This window comes from Dromiciops gliroides, chromosome 5, assembly GCF_019393635.1.
Source record: "Dromiciops gliroides isolate mDroGli1 chromosome 5, mDroGli1.pri, whole genome shotgun sequence".
Classification (NCBI taxonomy): domain Eukaryota; kingdom Metazoa; phylum Chordata; class Mammalia; order Microbiotheria; family Microbiotheriidae; genus Dromiciops; species Dromiciops gliroides.
In genome coordinates, this window is record NC_057865.1 from 95,774,477 (window position 1) to 95,792,260 (window position 17,784).

General features: G+C 38.9%; 1 protein-coding gene across 1 annotated transcript in view; it reads right to left on the reverse strand.

The window, feature by feature from the left end:
* CNTNAP2 (contactin associated protein 2) overlaps positions 1-17,784 on the reverse strand; it is a 2,668,322-nt gene that overhangs the window by 167,037 nt on the left and 2,483,501 nt on the right. The gene's annotated exons all lie outside the window — the stretch shown is intronic.

The following is a 17,784-nucleotide window of genomic DNA, read 5'->3' on the forward strand; positions in this document are numbered from 1 at the left end:
GAAACTGCAGTCCGCCTTTGGTGTTCAGCCATCCTTCAGGGAGCTAACGGTTTTCTAGTGTAAATGACATTGTGCAATGATGCCTTCTAAGATGATGTTTTAAAATCAGCCGTACCAGGAGAAATTTTAAATGCTATGTGTCTAATCAGACTAATGTTACAGGCTGTATGACTCCAAGGCTATTGGATGAAGCATTTTGTTGCTTCATTTGACAGTCCTTTCTGTTTATAGGTTCACTCAAATTATGGTGGTAGAGTAATTCTCATCCGTGAAGTGTTTAAGCAAAGCAACCCTAGGTGCTTTATTGATTTTTTTTAATGCAATGGCCTCACTATTTAAATGAGCTTGAGTTTATATTTTTTTAATGGTCTTTCAATAAAGCTTAAGTTGACCCCAATTCCGCCCCCCCCCCCCCCAATCACTACACTGTAATGGCAGAGACAGACTAATGAGAAAAAACAAACTCATTTCATGTAGTTGTAAAGGTTACATTTATATTGATTTTAACTGTAACATAGTTAAGATCCTTGATATTAAAAAAAACAAAAACAAAAACAACAACCCAAACTCAAACCCACATCCTTCTCAGTGGTAGCTTTGTCAATATTACCTGCCAGTAAGTTTTCCAACAATAATAAAACTTTGGGTAGTGGCTAAAACTGCCCAGGATGGAAAGGAAAAGGAGTATTTCAGAATGAGAGTTAAATATAGACTTGATCTCAGGATGAAGCTAAGGTGTCAGGGGCCTACAACCTAAGTAAGCTCTTGTTGTTGTTTAGTCATTTTTAAATTGCATCTGACTCTTCATATCCCATTTGGGGTTTTCTTGGCAAAGATATTGGAGTGGTTTGCTTTTTCTTTCTCCAGCTTATTTTACATATGAGGAAACTAAGGCAGTCAGGGTTAAGTGACTTGCCCAGGGTCACACAGCTAGTAAATGTCTGAGGTGTGATGAGCCTTCCTGAATCCAGGCCTGGTACTCTATCCACTTTGCCACCTAGCTGCTCAGTTGACTGACCAGGCTTTATTTTAAAGCAGTTCTATGGTCTTAGAGAGACAACATATTATAATGGATACAGAGCTGACTTCAGACTCAGGAAGACCTGGGCTCAGGACCTAGACTTGGGTTCAAGTTGTTCCACTGACACAAGGTGGCTGTAAGACCTTGAGCAAGTCACTTAACTTCTAAAGACACTAGGTAATTCTCTAAGCTTATAACTTGCAGAGAAGGTGTTAATCTGCTTTAGCAGAGAGAGTTTCTTTACTTGGGAATTCCATATCCCAGTGGGGCCACAGGTACTATCTCTACTCCTTTCTACCATCTTACAGGAGCTGTAGCCCCAGAAATACTCAATTGTTTTTAAAGATTTTTTTTTGTGGGGCAATGAGAGTTAAGAGACTTGCCCAGGGTCACACAGCTAGTAAGTGTCAAGTGTCTGAGGCTGGATTTAAACTCAGGTCCTTCTGAATCCAGGGCTGGTGCTTTATCCACTGCACCATCTAGCTGCTCCCTACTCAATTGTTTTTTAACATGAAATGTGAATTCTCTTGGGAAAAGGGGATGGAAATTTGCAACCAAATTTGCATCTATAAAGCAATTGCAGGTTTACAAATCATTTCCTTTACAACTGGGCAGCTAGGCAGCACAGTAGATAGAGTGCTGGGCCTGGATTCAGAAAGACCCGAGTTCAAATCCAACTTCAGATACTTACTGGAGAAGGAAATAGCAAACCACTCCAGTATCTTTGCCAGGAAAACCCCAACTGGGGTTACATAGAACTGGACAGGACAGAAAGACTGAACAACACACTTTTACAAGGATGCTGGGAGGCTGTTTAGGACTGTAGCAAGGAAGGTGCCTTGAAAACTATAATGTGCCATGTAATACAAGTATTAGTATCCCAGTTTTATAGATAAGGGAAGTGAAGCCCAGAGAGGTTAAGTCCTTTATTTAATATCACTCAATTAGTCATTGTTGGAGACTGAATTCAAATCCAGATCTCTCTTGACTCCACTGTACTAGATGGTTTCTTTGTCCATTATTCCTACATCTTGTAGAAATGGATTGGCAAAGGGAGTGTGAGAGGCAAGGATATGAGGGACAGAGATTGAAACAGAGAGATGGAAATCAAGAATTCAATAGACAAAGCACATCATATTTTCTTCTCAACTCTGGGTTCCCCTTTCTGGTGGTGTATCTTTGGAGTTGATCCCAAATTGTTGCCAGCTTGTAAGAACTCTAAGCTAAGTTCTAGAAAGGGTTCATAGAAATTCTAAGAAAGGCCTGTATTGATCTGGAGTTCCCACATTAGCTGAGACCTTTTCACCTCAAGGATTCAGGACAACACTGGATAGATTATCTTATGTCTAAATCCGACAATACAGTCATGGATTATTCTTGAAACAAACTTCAAAAGAAGGTAGAGTAATTCCCAATCTTCTAAGTGCATGGAGTGGGACGTTTTGTGGGAAAAGGTAGAAATCCTGGGGGTTGAGAGGTGTGTGTGTGTGTGTGTGTGTGTGTGTGTGTGTGTGTGTGTGTGTGTGTGTGTGTGTGTGAGCTCACAAGAATATAACAACTGGAATGTAAACTCCTTTTGGGGAGGGAATGTCTTTCTTTTTGCTTATATTTTTACCCTCAACGCTTAGCACAATATTTGGTACATAATAAGTATTTAATAAATGCTTACTGCCTGCCTACCAAGAAAGAAGGAATAGTAACTATTTTGGTAGAAGAAAGAAAATGAAAAGAATATGAGAGGAGTGTGAAAAAGCTTCATAGAAAATACACAAAGTATATTTTAACTGAAATACTATTAAAGTACATCCTTTGTCTTACATCAGATGCCCAGTTAGCAAAGTTACTTGAATGACCAAATAAAATAATGCATGAAAAACAGAAGCACTGGAGGTGGCCCCAGCTTTATGCATTGCCTTCATTTTCCTTTCCTTTTAGATGTTCCCCCACTCCCTTGTAGGCACTGAAACACACACAGTTACTTTGGGCATTTATTTTCATCAGGGAAAACAGCAGCTGCTTTACTTCCAGTGTCATATCATAGAATCTTAGAATTTAGAGTGGCAAGGAACTTTAGAGATCAGATTAACAAAAACTTTTGGCCCCCTCAAGTCTCAATGCTGCAACCCCAAGGCAAGTAACATTTCTAGTGTGACCCAGCCAAGAACTTCTTATGTGACCCAATTGAGACAGAGAACCATTCCTTAAGTGTGGTCGTGCCCTGAGCCTTTGAGTGAGAGTAGGTAACTGAAAGAGGAAGTAGCAACTGAAAGCTGTTGAGACCTCTATCACGGAGGGCAAGGCAAACCAAGGCTTTCCTCTAGACCTTATTGATAAATAGTGTCTTCCCAGACAACTCATGGGGAGTAATTAACAGAGGGAAGCCACTAGAATGAAGAGGGGCTGGGGAAGGCTTCCTATAGAAGGGAGGATTTCAACTGGGACTTTTAAGTCTAACAATGCCTAGTATAGTGCCTTGAATGTGGAAATGAACTTGCATTATATAAGGGCTGACTGACTCACTGAAGGAAGTAAAGTCGGCCACAGGGAGGTGTTTTCGGAGTTTGGCCCCCAACCTATGTTCCCCTTGTTCTCCTACTCCTTGCTTTCAAAACATGGCACAGGTGAAGAAGGTAAAGGATGGGAAACTTCGATTTCAGAAAGGGTGTACGAGTGCAGAGGCAGGATTTACTAAACGTCTTTTATTCTTTGTCTCCAGCTCTCCTTTTGTTATGTTAGCTTGATCTTCTTTCCTTTTATGTGGGCATCTGTGTCCCTGTACTTTTCCAGTATCAAAGTCTCTTTTGCTTTCTCTTCTTGCCTCCTGTCTTCCCTTGACCATACTTCTATCACAATTGTTACGAATTAACTCTTTCAGATCACTAATGGGGTAGAAATCAGGTAAACTAAACCCCAGTGACCTGAAATTTTGCCTCTAAAAGGCAAAATCAAATGCCATAACATTTAAAGTGCTGTGCAAACATCAAAACACATAAATGCTAGTTATTATTAGTATTATTGTTGTTATTTTCATTATTATTATTATCATTAGGTCAATGATGTACCCACTTATTCAGAAGGAGGTCCAAGTCCTCCCTCTTTGAGTTGAAAAGGGTCTTTTCAGGAAGAAGTCCTGTTTTATTCCAATCCCTGCAATCCTATACATGATACATAAGCAGACCCTGTTTATATACATATCACCAAGGTATGCTGCCTCTATCATTTTTTTCCTGGGCAGGGGACTGGAACATCCATCGTAACCACCACACTCTGTCTTATTTGAATTTTAGAAGATACATAAACCTGCTTTGATTTTGCTCGTTAGTTTTCCCATCACACCTTTCAGGAGTGGTCCTGGCTATTGGCCTCTAGGGGGCACCATAAGTTTAGTTTCGAAGTTGTGCCAGTCTCACTACCCATCAGCTCCCAAGCTCTGGCCATCAACAATTAGGAGACCCCATTATTGTTCTTTCTCATAAGTGGTAATGCTGCACGTGACCTTCCAAGCCTTTAGATTGCATGGGCTGTTACACTCCTTTTTTCTTCCTCAGAGAAAGTATGCTTAGGTGAGATTGGAAACTGTCTTCAGTCACCTACTGTTTCCCATGCAAATATTCTTCCTATTGAACTGCAGAAATAGCTTTAAGAATTACTACTGTATCTTTGAAGGTGATTTTAGTACATTGCAGAGATATATAAAAACGACAATGCATCACATATTAGGTTTAAGTTTCTACACCAAATGAAATAGAAATAGAGAGACCTTATCTTATTTTTTGAGAGGTCATTTATTCACTTAATGTGCCTGAAGGGGGAAAAATGAACTCTCCAACCTTAGGCACATAAGACTTGAAAATGTATTCCGGAGAAGGAAAGAAAGGATTGACATCTCTAGCTCTAAACTGGATTAGATTACCAGCCTGGAAATTGTATTTCAGATACTTTCACACCAAGCTGCAAGAAAATATACAGTGAAGCAAATGTATTTTTCTAGCAATGCAGGGAAAGAGGCAGCTTCTAGCCCCGAAGCGCATAATTTATTAGTGAGTGAAATTGCCTTAGAAGGAGAATGAGAAAACTTCAAAATACTAGCTGTCATATTCATTAATACAGTTATTCTGTTTCAGATCAAATGGGTTCGATGGATTAGAGCTTTTTTGTTGTTTTTTTCTTCAAGTATCAGACACTGGAGTTCTTCGGAATGGTGAAAATCAGATAGTGCATCATTTCACTGAATAAAAAAATCATCACAACAGCCTACAACTTCTAAAGCACTATAGGAAAAATACATCAAGAATGCTCAGGCTCAAGGACTTGAGCTAATAATAATAAATAAGCAAACAAAAGACTCTCTAGTTTCTTTAACCCCTAAAATGGCATAGGAGCACAGCCGTTCCATAGCCTGCTCAAAGTGTGCTTAGAATCCTATATTAGAATCAACTCTAATGTAGTTTCAGTATTCTGAATTTTTGCAACTATTGCTTATACTTCTCCCCTCTGAAAAATTTGCTTTTAACTCAAGGGGAGAACACAAGACTGGGACAACTGGTGATGCCCAGCTATCCCTTTGGTAACAGTCAGCTCTTTTGCATACAGTAAGTGTTTAATAAATGCTCGTTGAATTAGACAGGATTTAAGTTCTCAGAGAAAATAATTACTTTTCATAGGACATTTAGTCTCCCCCATTTAAAAAAACAAACATACTAGGTTTGTTACAAGTTTTGTAATTTCATTAAGATAACCAGCTTTTTGTTTTATTATTTATTTTTGCTTTACTATCTAATTATAACATTAACATATTATGTTCTGTGATAATATTTAGGTTTACTTGCTGGATTTTTAGTTTTTTAAAGTTATATGCTAAGTTAATAATTCTTCCTTTTCCCCTGTTTTTGCTAATGTTTTCAGAGGCATCATTTTCCTCTGAGGACTGCCTAAGACATACCCTGGAATTTTGGTATGTGTCTCAGAATATTTTGTCACATATGAAATCTCCACCCATGACAGCTGTTCTTTTACCATAGCGCCCTGCCAGCCGGTAGATAAATGACCCCTCAGAAAATAAGATAAGGTCTCTCTATTTTTATTTCATTTGGTGTGGAAACTTAAACCTAATATGTGATGCATTGTCGTTTTTATATATCTACCTACAATGTACTAAAATTCAAAGAAACGGAAATTTTAAAGTTATTTCTGCAGAAAAATGGGAAGAATATTTGCATGGGAAACAGTAGGTGACTGAAGACAATTTCCAATCTCACCTAAGCATACTTTCTCTGAGGAAGAAAAAAGGAGTGTGACAGCCCATGCAATCTAAAGGCTTGGAAGGTCACGTGCAGCATTACCACTTATGAGAAAGAACAATAATAGGGTCTCCTAATTGTTGATGGCCAGAGCTTGGGAGCTGATGGGTAGTGAGACTGGCACAACTTCGAAACTAAGCTTGTGAATGCCCCCTAGAGGCCAATAGCCAGGACCACTCCTGAAAGGTGTGATGGGAAAACTAACTTGAGCAAAATCAAAGCAGGTTTATGTATCTTCTAAAATTCGAATAAGACAGAGTGTGGTGGTTATGATGGATGTTCCAGTCCCCTGCCCAGGAAAAAATGATAGAGGCAGCATACCTTGGTGATATGTATATAAACAGAGTCTACTTATGAATCATGTATAGGATTACAGGGATTGGAATAAAATAGGACTTCCTGAAAATACTAGTTTTCAATTCAAGGCAGGAGGGCTTGGACCTCCTTTTGAATAAGTGGGCATTACTGTGGACTCAGAAGATAGTAACCCTATGCAGGATCACTCCTCAGAAAATCTGTGAAGTAGGTAGCATTTATTCCTTCTTTCTTCTCATATACCCCTTCTGGCAGACTCTTTCCGGAAGTCTCAAATGTTAGTGATATGGACAGAATACTGGGTCTAAAGTCAGGAAGACCTGAGTTCAAATTTAGTAGTTACTAGTCAAATTTACTAGTTAGGTGACCCCAGGCAAATTACTTAACCTTAACTGATGTCAGGTTCCTCAATTATAATATGGAGATAAAAATAGCACCTACCTCACCAGGTCCCAAATAGTATAAATAGTGATGCTTGGAAAGTGGTTGTATGTATTCTAACTTGTAATATTTGACGTTATCATTATGTAAAATATGGTAAATGGTTCCATCCCAATGGAAATATGCGGTATGAATTGACATTATTTGATCACTTCTTGGGAATCCTTATTTGTATTAATTAGGACCTAGTTGAAAGTTTCATGTTTTGTTTTGACAATGGTGTTGCCCTAGGCTGCTTCCCTTCTCCTCCATACCTCCTATTGAAATTCTCATTTCTTTAGGGAGATAATCTCAATCAGGTTTTAGGAAGCAATTTGACTGGATTAACTCAATTTACACTAAAATGGGATTATGAGTTTTGTTTAATACAAGAACCTTCCTAAGAGCATTTACCTATGAGTAAACCCATCCACTTCTTAGAATCATAGCATTCAGATATGGAAGGGACCAAGGAGGATATCTAAACCAAACTCTCTCTAAAAGTACCTGGCAGGTAAGAAACAGGCACTTTGTACAAGATTGCTGAATGAATGAACGTGTGAATGAATGAGCATTCCCAACAAGCAAATGTCCAGATCTCACTTTAAGGCTATCAGCAAAAGAGAATCAAATGCCTCCTGGGTCAGCCCATTCCACTAGAGAACATTTCTAAAGTTACAGAATTTTTTTACCACCTTGCATGTAAATTTACCTGTGTGAAGGTATGTTGCCAGACTTAGTGGAAACACCAACTGGCTTTATCCCTTTGAAGCTTAGAACTCTCATACTCAAGTGCTTTGCCAGTCTCAGCTTCCCCAGTTGGAGAGACTACAGGCATGCACCACCACACCTCTCAAGAGAGGAAAGAATTTACTGAGTCCTACAGGACTGGTAGAAGTGGACAGACATCTGAGGGAGTCAGGTAGTGGTGGCTAGAAGTTTCACAAAGGCATATTTACATGCAAGGTGGGGAAATATTGTTGAATAGACATTGAGGACTAGGGAAGGGTATTACAAGTTATGGAAAAGCATTGGTAAATATTTCAATCTGTCATTCAACAAACATTTATTAACTATGAACCAGATACCATGCTGAGAGGTGGGGATACAAAAAGAGGCAAAAGATAGTCCCTGTTCTCAAGGAGCTTATAATCTAACAGGGAGACTATGCAAACAAATATATGTAACAGTTAAAATAAGGTAAACCGAGGTACAAAGTTCCAAGCATGATCAATTGGTTAGTAAAGCAAGAACTGACCAATAAATTGGATTTCAGCTTCACCAGTAAGCTAAACCCTTAAATGAAGGGGATAGTTTTTTTCTATAGGTTTTGTGAAGCACAGAACAAAGAATAGAATAGGTGACATCATAGAATTAAGGACAACAAGATTGGTTACATAGCTGAGGTATAAGCAACAATATGATTGGTAGGAAATTTGGTAATAAGGGACTAGCAGTGACCAGCTCCTCTCCCTTGTGACTAAGAAGTTTTCATCGTTTGAGTCCAGCTGCAAGATTAAAAGATAACAGCCCAGATCTTTTAGATACAAATCAGACATCCTTGAAGGATGACCTGAAGTGTTGAAGATACTAGACCAAACTCCCTTATGACAAGTTACATCCCCTAAGGTTAGCAGAATTCCTTGAGGCAAGAATAGAACAGTGATTATCAAGAGAATAGGATTTCCAAACTTAACTGATTACAGGTCAGCTGAATCCCTGAACTAAGTTCAGAACCATGATTTAGACAGTTACAGGACAAAATCAATTATAAGACAAAATCAATTCATTTGCGAATAGAATCAATAAAAAATGATACAGAACCAATCTTGGTCATTTCACATATCCAGAGCAAGCTAGACACCTGATGAACAGAAAATAACAGAAGGAAGGCACTGGAATTAAAAGGGTTAGGAAAGGTAGAAGGTGGGATTTTAGTTGGAATTTAAGGGAAGGAAGCCAGAGAGATCTGTAGTAGAGGAATCAACACGACAAGCTTGGAGGGAGTTGGGAAGGGGAATAGAAAGGAGGTAAGCTTATTGGAGTAGAGGACTTGTGTTGAGTGAGAGGAAATGATCATACTTGATAAATAGAGGAAAGTTTGATTACAGAGGATCTTGTAGGCAACAGAAAGCTTTTGAGTAGGATAGGAAGAGAGCAAAAGGAGCATTTCAGTGTAAGGGACTAAAATTCTAGCTAGTCTGTCTAAAATACCTAATGAGTGGTCGCCAATAAACTATAAGCTTTAGAGTTAGACTTTTAAGCATTTATTAAGGAGAATAAGAATTTGGTGAAGAGAAAGAGAAAGGCTATCTGTTAAAGGGAGAGTGCATTTCTCACTCCCCTCTCAGAGTCCTGATGAAAGGGAGTGAGAGCACGGCCTCGCCCCCTCTTCCTCCCATAAGCAAATGTCACTTCCTGATGTCAAAGAAAAGCCACATGTCTTGCCCTCAGGCGCCTTCTCCTCATGGCAGAGCCCTCCTACAGTAAGTCTCCAGCAGGTGGTGTCATTCCAATTGTTACATCAAAAAGATTAATCAACTGGAAGTGTGTAGGCTAGATTAGTGGATGGTCTGGGTTAGTGGTGATAGTAAGAAAGGAAAAAACAATGGAGAGGAATTGAATCTGAGAGACATTACAAAGGAAGGCTGGACAAAATTAGAAGAACATTCATCTGGGGAAGGAGGAAGGTCCAAGATTTTTAGGTTGGATATCTAGGGGAGTGTTCTGTAATTGACAGACATTAGGAAACTGGAAGAGAGCATTGACTTGGGAGGAGAAATAAGTTTTTTCACCCAGGTTGCAAATGTCCTGATGGCAAGACTTCATGTACCAGAAAGGAGGGCTAGAGATACAGATTTGGGAACACCCGACAGGAAAGAAAGCTTGATTCTTGTGAGAAGAGGTGCTCCCGGAGGCAAAATAGATAACTCTTTGGGGGATGCTAATTGCAGAAAGGACTGGCTTGGCCAGATAATCCATATTGCTTAGTGTTATGGATCCTAAAGGAGAAGATGATTTCAAAAAGGGCAACACCATCAACAATGCTGAATGTCTAAGAAAGAAAAGACAAAATGAATGAGCTATTTTGGCAAAAAAAGAATGTCAGTTGTGATAATAGTGCCTTCAGAAAGAAGGTTATTGAACACAAAGTAAATTCTCAAAAAATCATAATTCTCAATGAAGATAAAGGAAATGAAGAGGGGGATGCCAATGGAAAAGTAATGTAGTTGAAGTCAGAGGACTTGTTTTGAATCCCAAATTAGCTACTTAATACCTTTGTGATGTCACTTAACCCATCTAGATCTCAGTTTTTTCTTCTGTAAAAGGAGGGAGCTGGATAACCTCTAAGAGTCCTCTGAATTCTAAATCTACGATTCTATGTCCTTTGGAAGCCAGATTACTAGGGATGAAAACAAATGTAACTCCTGAATAAATGAAGCTGGAACTACAGGCCATTTTTTTTTTTTTTTGCACAAGGCTGGCAGTGAACAAAAGGTGAGAAATAAAGGCACAGTTTGGAAGAGAAAGTAGCTTGCAGAGAGGGAGAGAATGGGCATGACAATGGGGAGGAAAAATGTGGGAACTCAATCTCAGGCTTCAGAGAGATATGGGACCTTAGCCTAGGGGAAATTACTAGCTTTAGGGACAATGGAAGCAACTCGGTCTGAAGAAAAAGATCAAGTAGGTATGAGGGTTAGAGACATGGAGGGATCATTGGATTTAGGGCTAGAAGGCACCTTAAAAATAATGAAGTAGGGCGGCTAGGTGGCACAGTGGATAAAGCACTGGCCTTGGATTCAGGAGGACCTGAGTTCAAATCCAGACTCAGACACTTGACACTAGCTGTGTGACCTTGGTCAAGTCACTTAACCCTCACTGCCCTACAAAAAAAAAAAAGGGAAAAAATAATGAAGTATACTTTCCTCATTTAACAGATAAGGAAACAGAGGTTGTGGCTTGCTCAACGTCATGTAGTAGGTAGGAGAACTAGGGTTTGAACCCAGGCCTTCTGATTCCAAATTGGAGGATCTTTCCACTAAACCATGCTTCTGGATATGAGAATGGTAGTTGAGGAAGAGATTCTATTGTTTTTGTCAAAATCCTGAATTTAGATATTAGATGGAAAGAAATATAAGCTGAAATCCTGCTGCAGAATTTTCAGAGATGAGCTTGTATTCTTGACAAAAAAGGAAGGCCAACCCACTTCAGCATGGGCTGAACACTTCTGAATGAAGTGGATGCCATACTTCAGAATGCGTATAAATAGCAGGTATATAATATAAGCCTTACTGGTGACAAGCTAAACGTCATACTGTAGCTCATAGTAAGTAGAGAAACAATTTTTGTTGACCCACTATGCCATATAACATGGAAGAGAAAACTGTAGTCTAAAATATATTTAGGGGAAGTGTCAGAAGCTATCCATCTCTTCCATTTAAAAACACACACACACCAAAGCTAAATATGGCTCTAGTAGTATTTTTTTTTAAGAACTGTATTCTATTGACCTTACCAGGATAAGTTAGCTTTGTACATATCCAGATAACTGAATGACTTAACTGGCTGGATGAGAATGTTTAGAATTAAACATTTAGGGGCAGCTAGGTGGCTCATTAGATAAAACACTGACCCTGGAGTCAGGAGTACCTGAGTTCAAATCTGACCTCAGACATTTGACAATTACTAGCTGTGTGACCCTGGGCAAGTCACTTAACCTGCACTGCCCTCCTCTCCCACCACCACCCCCCCCCCAAAAAAAAAAAAGAGAAAGAAAATAAAAAGAATTAAACATTTAAATACCAGAGGCAGTGTGGAACAGTAGTAGATGGCTGGTCTGAAAGTGAGGGAGATTTGGGTCCAAATACTGCCTTGGATATATACTAGCTTTATAACCCTGGGCAAGTCACTTAACCCCTCAATGTTTTAGGCAACTAAGAATATAAATTGTAGGGAAAGCACATTGGTATTCTCATTCATTGGTAGAGGGATTCTCTTCACTTATGAGTTTGACTATGCCAGTTAAATCAGAGGTCCAATTACTATCCCATTTAAACACTAGAGTTTGCCTATCAGATACATCTGCTTTGATTTGGATATAATTAATTCAAAGCTGCCTCTACTGGCAGTAGTTTAACCAGCAAATTCAGGGGCTTCTTAAAAGCTTGCTACTATAAAATACAGCAAGCCATTTTATATAGTACATTCCCCACAGATCCTGTGCCCATAACCTCTTTTAAAGAGGAAGAAAGTGAATCTCAGAAGATTTAAATTACTTGCCCAAGGTCTCACAGGTAGTAAGTATTAAAGCTGGATTTCTGTTTCGAAGTCTAGTGTTCTTTACATAACACCAGGCTGCCTCTCTTCATTAAGAAGGATCATCAACATAATGGAAGATACATTTATTCATCTTTCCTTTCCCAGAGCACACACACTGAATCCTTATAATCTAATAATTGCACTGAGTTGTCTGCAGAATGACTGGAAAGTTAAAGGTGCCATTTAAAGCAGAGTTTGGATCTATCATGAGATTTCCTGCTTACTCTTATTTTTGTTGAAGGTGGTTTGATACAGGTTCAGGAAAGGCATTAAGAGTCTCTATCAAGGTCATAATCTTTGGTCCACATACAGTTCCTGTCTATTGAATCAAAGGTGGTTAGGTCAATGAACAACGAAAATAGCTCTGAGTTGTTCCTGACAGTTTTCTCAGTGAGATGGATCAGAGTATAACTGTGATCAATAATGGAATTGTTATAAAATTCAGCTTGCCCTTCATATAACATCTTGCTTGGTAAATGTAATCCTATGACTTATTGAGAAGAAAGGTAGCCTTGTGTTTTAAAGAGATTTCCAACTAAGCCCTAATGAGTCTCAAATAAAGGATTTTCTCTTGTAAAAGAAGGTACAAACCATCCTTTTTACACATCCAGCAGAACTGCATTAAAATCTTCGAATTGAAATGAATCTCAATGGGTCATCTAGTCCAACTTCTACCTGAAGCATCAATTCACTCTACAATATACCTGGCAAACAGACATTCAATGTCCTCTTGAAAATCTCCAGGAACAGAGAAATGCTCTACCTCCCATTTCTTTAGCAGCTCCTTCTCCTTTTGGGAAGCTTTTCTTTATATTGAACTGAAATCTATCTCCCCATTGCTTCCACTCATTGTCATTAGTTGTGCCCTACAGGGCCAAGAAAAAGAAATATAATTATTCTTCAAATGAACTAAACCTCTCTATTTTCAATACCTCCAATTACTTCAACCACATCCCTTCACCATCTTGGTTGCACTTCTTCAACATGCCAATATTTTCCTAAGTACAGAATATATAATTTCATGATAATATTCCAGATGTAGTTTGACCATGACAAAATAAAGTGATTATATCTTCTCTCATTTTGTACATTTTATTACTACTGATGTAGTTTAAGATTGAATCAGCACTATTGATCAGAGAAATGAAAATTAAAATGACTCTAAGGTATCACCTCACACCCATCAGAGTGGCAAATATGACAAAAAAGGAAAATATTGGATGTTGGAGGGGATGTGGGAAAGCTGGGATGCTGATCCACTGTTGGTGGAGTTGTGAAAAAATCCAACCATTCTGGAGAACAATTTGGAACTATGCCCAAAGGGCTATAGAACTGTGCATACCTTTTGATCCAACAATACCACTGCTAGGTTTATATCCCAAAGACATCCCCCCAAAGAGAAAAAGACCTATGTGTACAAAAAATATTTATAGCATCTCTTTTTGTATTGGCTAAGAAATGGAAATCAAAGGAATGCCCATCATTTAGGGAATGGCTAAATAGGCTATGGTATATGATGGTGATGGAATATTATTGTGCTATAAGAAATGACAAGCATGAAGATTTCAGAAAGGCTGGGAAAGACTTATATGAATTAATGTATAAATGAAGTGAGCAGAACCAAGAGAACATTGTACATAGAGACAGCAATATTGTTTGATGAAGAACTGTGAATGACAACTATTCTCAACAATACAATGATCCAAGAAAAATCCCAAAAGACTATTGATGAAACATACTATCCACCTCCAAAGAAGAACTGGTATTGATGGAACAGATTGAAGTATGCTATTTTTCACTTTCTTTCATTTTTTTTTATTCAAGTTTTCTTATACAAGATGACTAATATGGTAATGTTTTACACAATTGGACATGCATAATCTACATCTGATTGTTTACCACCTCAGGGAGGGGGGGAGGGGAGGGAGGGAAGGAGGGATAACCAAAAACTACAAATAAAAATGTTTATTACTTTTAAAAATTTGAATCAAATTTTGTGGGCTTCCCTGTCATCCTTTTGGTTATGCTGAGCTCAAATTTCAGCTTAATTCAATTTACAAGATCATAATATCATAGATTTAGAGGTGAAGAGGCCTTAGAGGACAGAGAGTTCAACCCCCTTATTTTACAGTGGGCAAACTGATGCCCTGGAAAGTGGACTTGTTCGGGGTTACCTAGTGTCCAAGGTAATACTGGAATTTAGGTCTTCTTTTATTCTTGACTCCATATTCAGTGCCCTAGCCAAGGTTCCATGTTGCTTCTCAACTCAACAGAACAATGAGGTTTGGCAGGACCATGTTACTTGCTTTATGGAATAGACAGCAAGAGGGGTAACTGAGTGAATGGAATTAAAGAGGTTTTTTCTACTGTTGTTGCTACCAAAATTACTTTGGTTGGGAGAAACTACATCAGTGGACAAGATGATAACCATTTTGTGTAGTAAGAGAGCCGTTGTATACTGTTCTGCAGGTGGGATAAGGTTTCCAATAAGGAACGAGACCAAGAAAGTTTGCCTAGTGGACTAGGTCATTTGGGACTATTGGGCGTCAAAGATATTATTGGATGCAGATTGACCTCAGATGGATTAATCAAACAACCCCGTCTACTATAAGCTAGGTACTGTGCTGGGTTCTGGGACAACAGACAAAGATGAAGCAATTCCGATTCCCAAGGAGTTTAAATAGACCGTATAAAATAGTCAATTTATTTTATATTGTTTCAAGTCAATCTGTCATAGATTCCTGTTTTCTCTAGGGAGATGTACAAAGGAATTCAAGGGTTTCTCTTCAATTAGTTCCTGATATTTAGGAAACTCCTTCAGAGAAGGCTGAAACCTTGACCCCATTATTCAATTGGTTTGGAAGTTTATTCTTGTGCCCCTCACCAGAGAAGTTATTGAGTATAACTGGGCCTCAGTTGACAGATTAAGTTTTTGCTTTTGTCAGATGAATAGGAGGAGTCTCAATAGAGAAAGCGGCAGACTCTATTTTGACAACAGAGGGAATATATACGTCAAGGATGTTTGGAAAGGATTCTATCACCTGGAATATTTGTTTTTTTCAGGATAAGAGAGGGATTGAGGAGTGCTAATTCAAATCAATTCTACAAACAGTTGTGAAATATCTATTATGTGAAAAGTACTGGAGATCCTGTTTCACAATGGTCTTTATTTCCTTAAAGGAGGAAAATTATATGGAAAATTCCATTTGAAGAAAATGCAGCCTTTTTTGGGGTGGGGGGGCAGTGAGGATTAAGTGACTTGCCCAGGGTCACACAGCTAACAAGTGTTAAGTGTCTGAAGTTGGATTTGAACTCAGGTCCTCCTGAATCCAGGGCTGGTGCTTTATCCACTGCGCCACCGAGCTGCCCCCAGAAAATGTAGTCTTAAAGAAGAATTTTGCAGGTGACAAAAGTCATCAAGAAAGATGAAGATGAAAAATTGCAGTCCCTATCCTCAAGAAGCTTATTTTTATTTTGGGGGTGAGGGCAGAGGGATATATGAAATAAACATAATATAATATAGAATGGGAGAGGGACAAAGGAACAAAATAAAGAGATCCTTGAGTACTCCAGGAAAATTCGGGGAAGGAGGAAATGCTTTCAGTTGGGACGGTTGGTGGGGGAATGGTATCAAGAAGAGCTTCATGGGGGCAGCTAGGTGGCGCAGTGGATAAAGCACAGGTCCTGGATTCAGGAGGACCTGAGTTCAAATCCGGCCTCAGACACTTGACACTTACTAGCCGTGTGACCCTGGGTAAGCCACTGGACCCCAATTGCCTCACAAAAAAAAAAAAAAGAAGAAGAAGAAGAAGAGCTTCATGGTGGACGTGGCACCTAAGCTAAACCTTGAGTTAAGTGAAGGGGTATTTTTTTTTTAAATGATGGGGGAGGAGAATGTTACAATCATCTGAGGTGACCTCTACAAATGTGTGGAGGTCTGAATTAGGATCATAGATATAGAGCCAGTAGGGACGTTGGAGGCCATATAATCCAACCAACAAATTTTATAGATGAAGGACCTGAGGCCCAGAGAGGTTAATGGCTTAAACAGGGGTATACTGATTAATATGTAGTAAAGGAAGGACTTCAACTGGGGTCTCCTGATACCAAATTTAGCACCTTGGGTCAATAACAGGGAAAAGAAAGTGGTCTAGTTTGTCAGAAACCTGGTGAAGAAGAATAGTGCAAAATAAGACTCCAAAGATAAATAGAGTCATATGACGGAGGGCCTTAAATGGCAGGGTAAGGAGTTTATATCCATTCTTTCTATCTTGTTTTTGTGCAAGTGAGTGTTTTGGGGGTATGTTCAACCTGTGTGTTAGGAAGATTATTCTGTGAAGAGTCAGTTGGAGACAAGAGGAACTGGAGGAACTACATAAAGGAACTACATAAAGTAGTTGCTGTATGAGTAGAGAGGAAGGGGTAAAGGCAAAAGGTAGATGCGATTAGCAACTGATTAGATGTGGGAGGCACAGAGAGAGGGAAGGCTCAAAGGAGATTCCAGAGCTTTCATGGGAGAGAAGAGAGTTGGAAGGGTCAGATCCTTTCAAAGTCCTCTTGTGATAGGCATTTTCAATTCTAGAGTGTTAATCTAGGAACCAGGAATTCAAACCCCCTTCAGACATTTGGGAGCGTTGTGACTGTGTAAGACACTTAAATCTTTCTGTGCCTCAGTTTTTTTATGTGTAAAATGAAAAAGTTGGACTCAATGTTCTCTAAAGTTCCTTATAACTTGAACACTGTGATCTTTGATAAAGGCAGGATGGTATGAATAAATTTCTACTATCTTAAGCTACATCACTTTGTTGTGATGGACAAGGTCTCTGTCCCTTAGGCAAGGTTGGAAAATTGTGCCCCTCATGTCCCACCATCCACTGGAGGCTTTGAATCTTCATTGTAATACTTGAATCTTGACTTAACACAAAAACAAAATTTATGTGGCACAGAGAGTAGGCTTTTGACATTAAAACATGCATATTTATAGAAAGGAATATTACAGAGTGTCTCTTCTTCCTGTAATTCTCCTGCCCTGCATGAAAGAGCCTTAGGTGAATGTCTACATTGCCAACCTGACTCACAGAGTTATAGTGGGGAAAATGCTTAAAGATTTTAAAAGCACCATCTAAAACATGTTCCTGGAAACCTTAGAGAAAGTCGAAATCATTGGACTTTTAACTAAATTTAGACTTGTACTTTATTCTAGGGAACCTTGCAAGAATATTTCTTCTTATTTCCCTTGGCTCTGACTTCTGAGATTAAACATTTAGTAGGAACTGCCAATATCTTGCCTTCTTTCTGATATGGATTAGGTTGCCTCTCTTTTTTCTAGATGATTTGGGAAGTAGCCCTGGACAATTTGAATAATCTAATGAGGCTACTTTGGAGGAAAGCAGGAAATAGAGTGATATT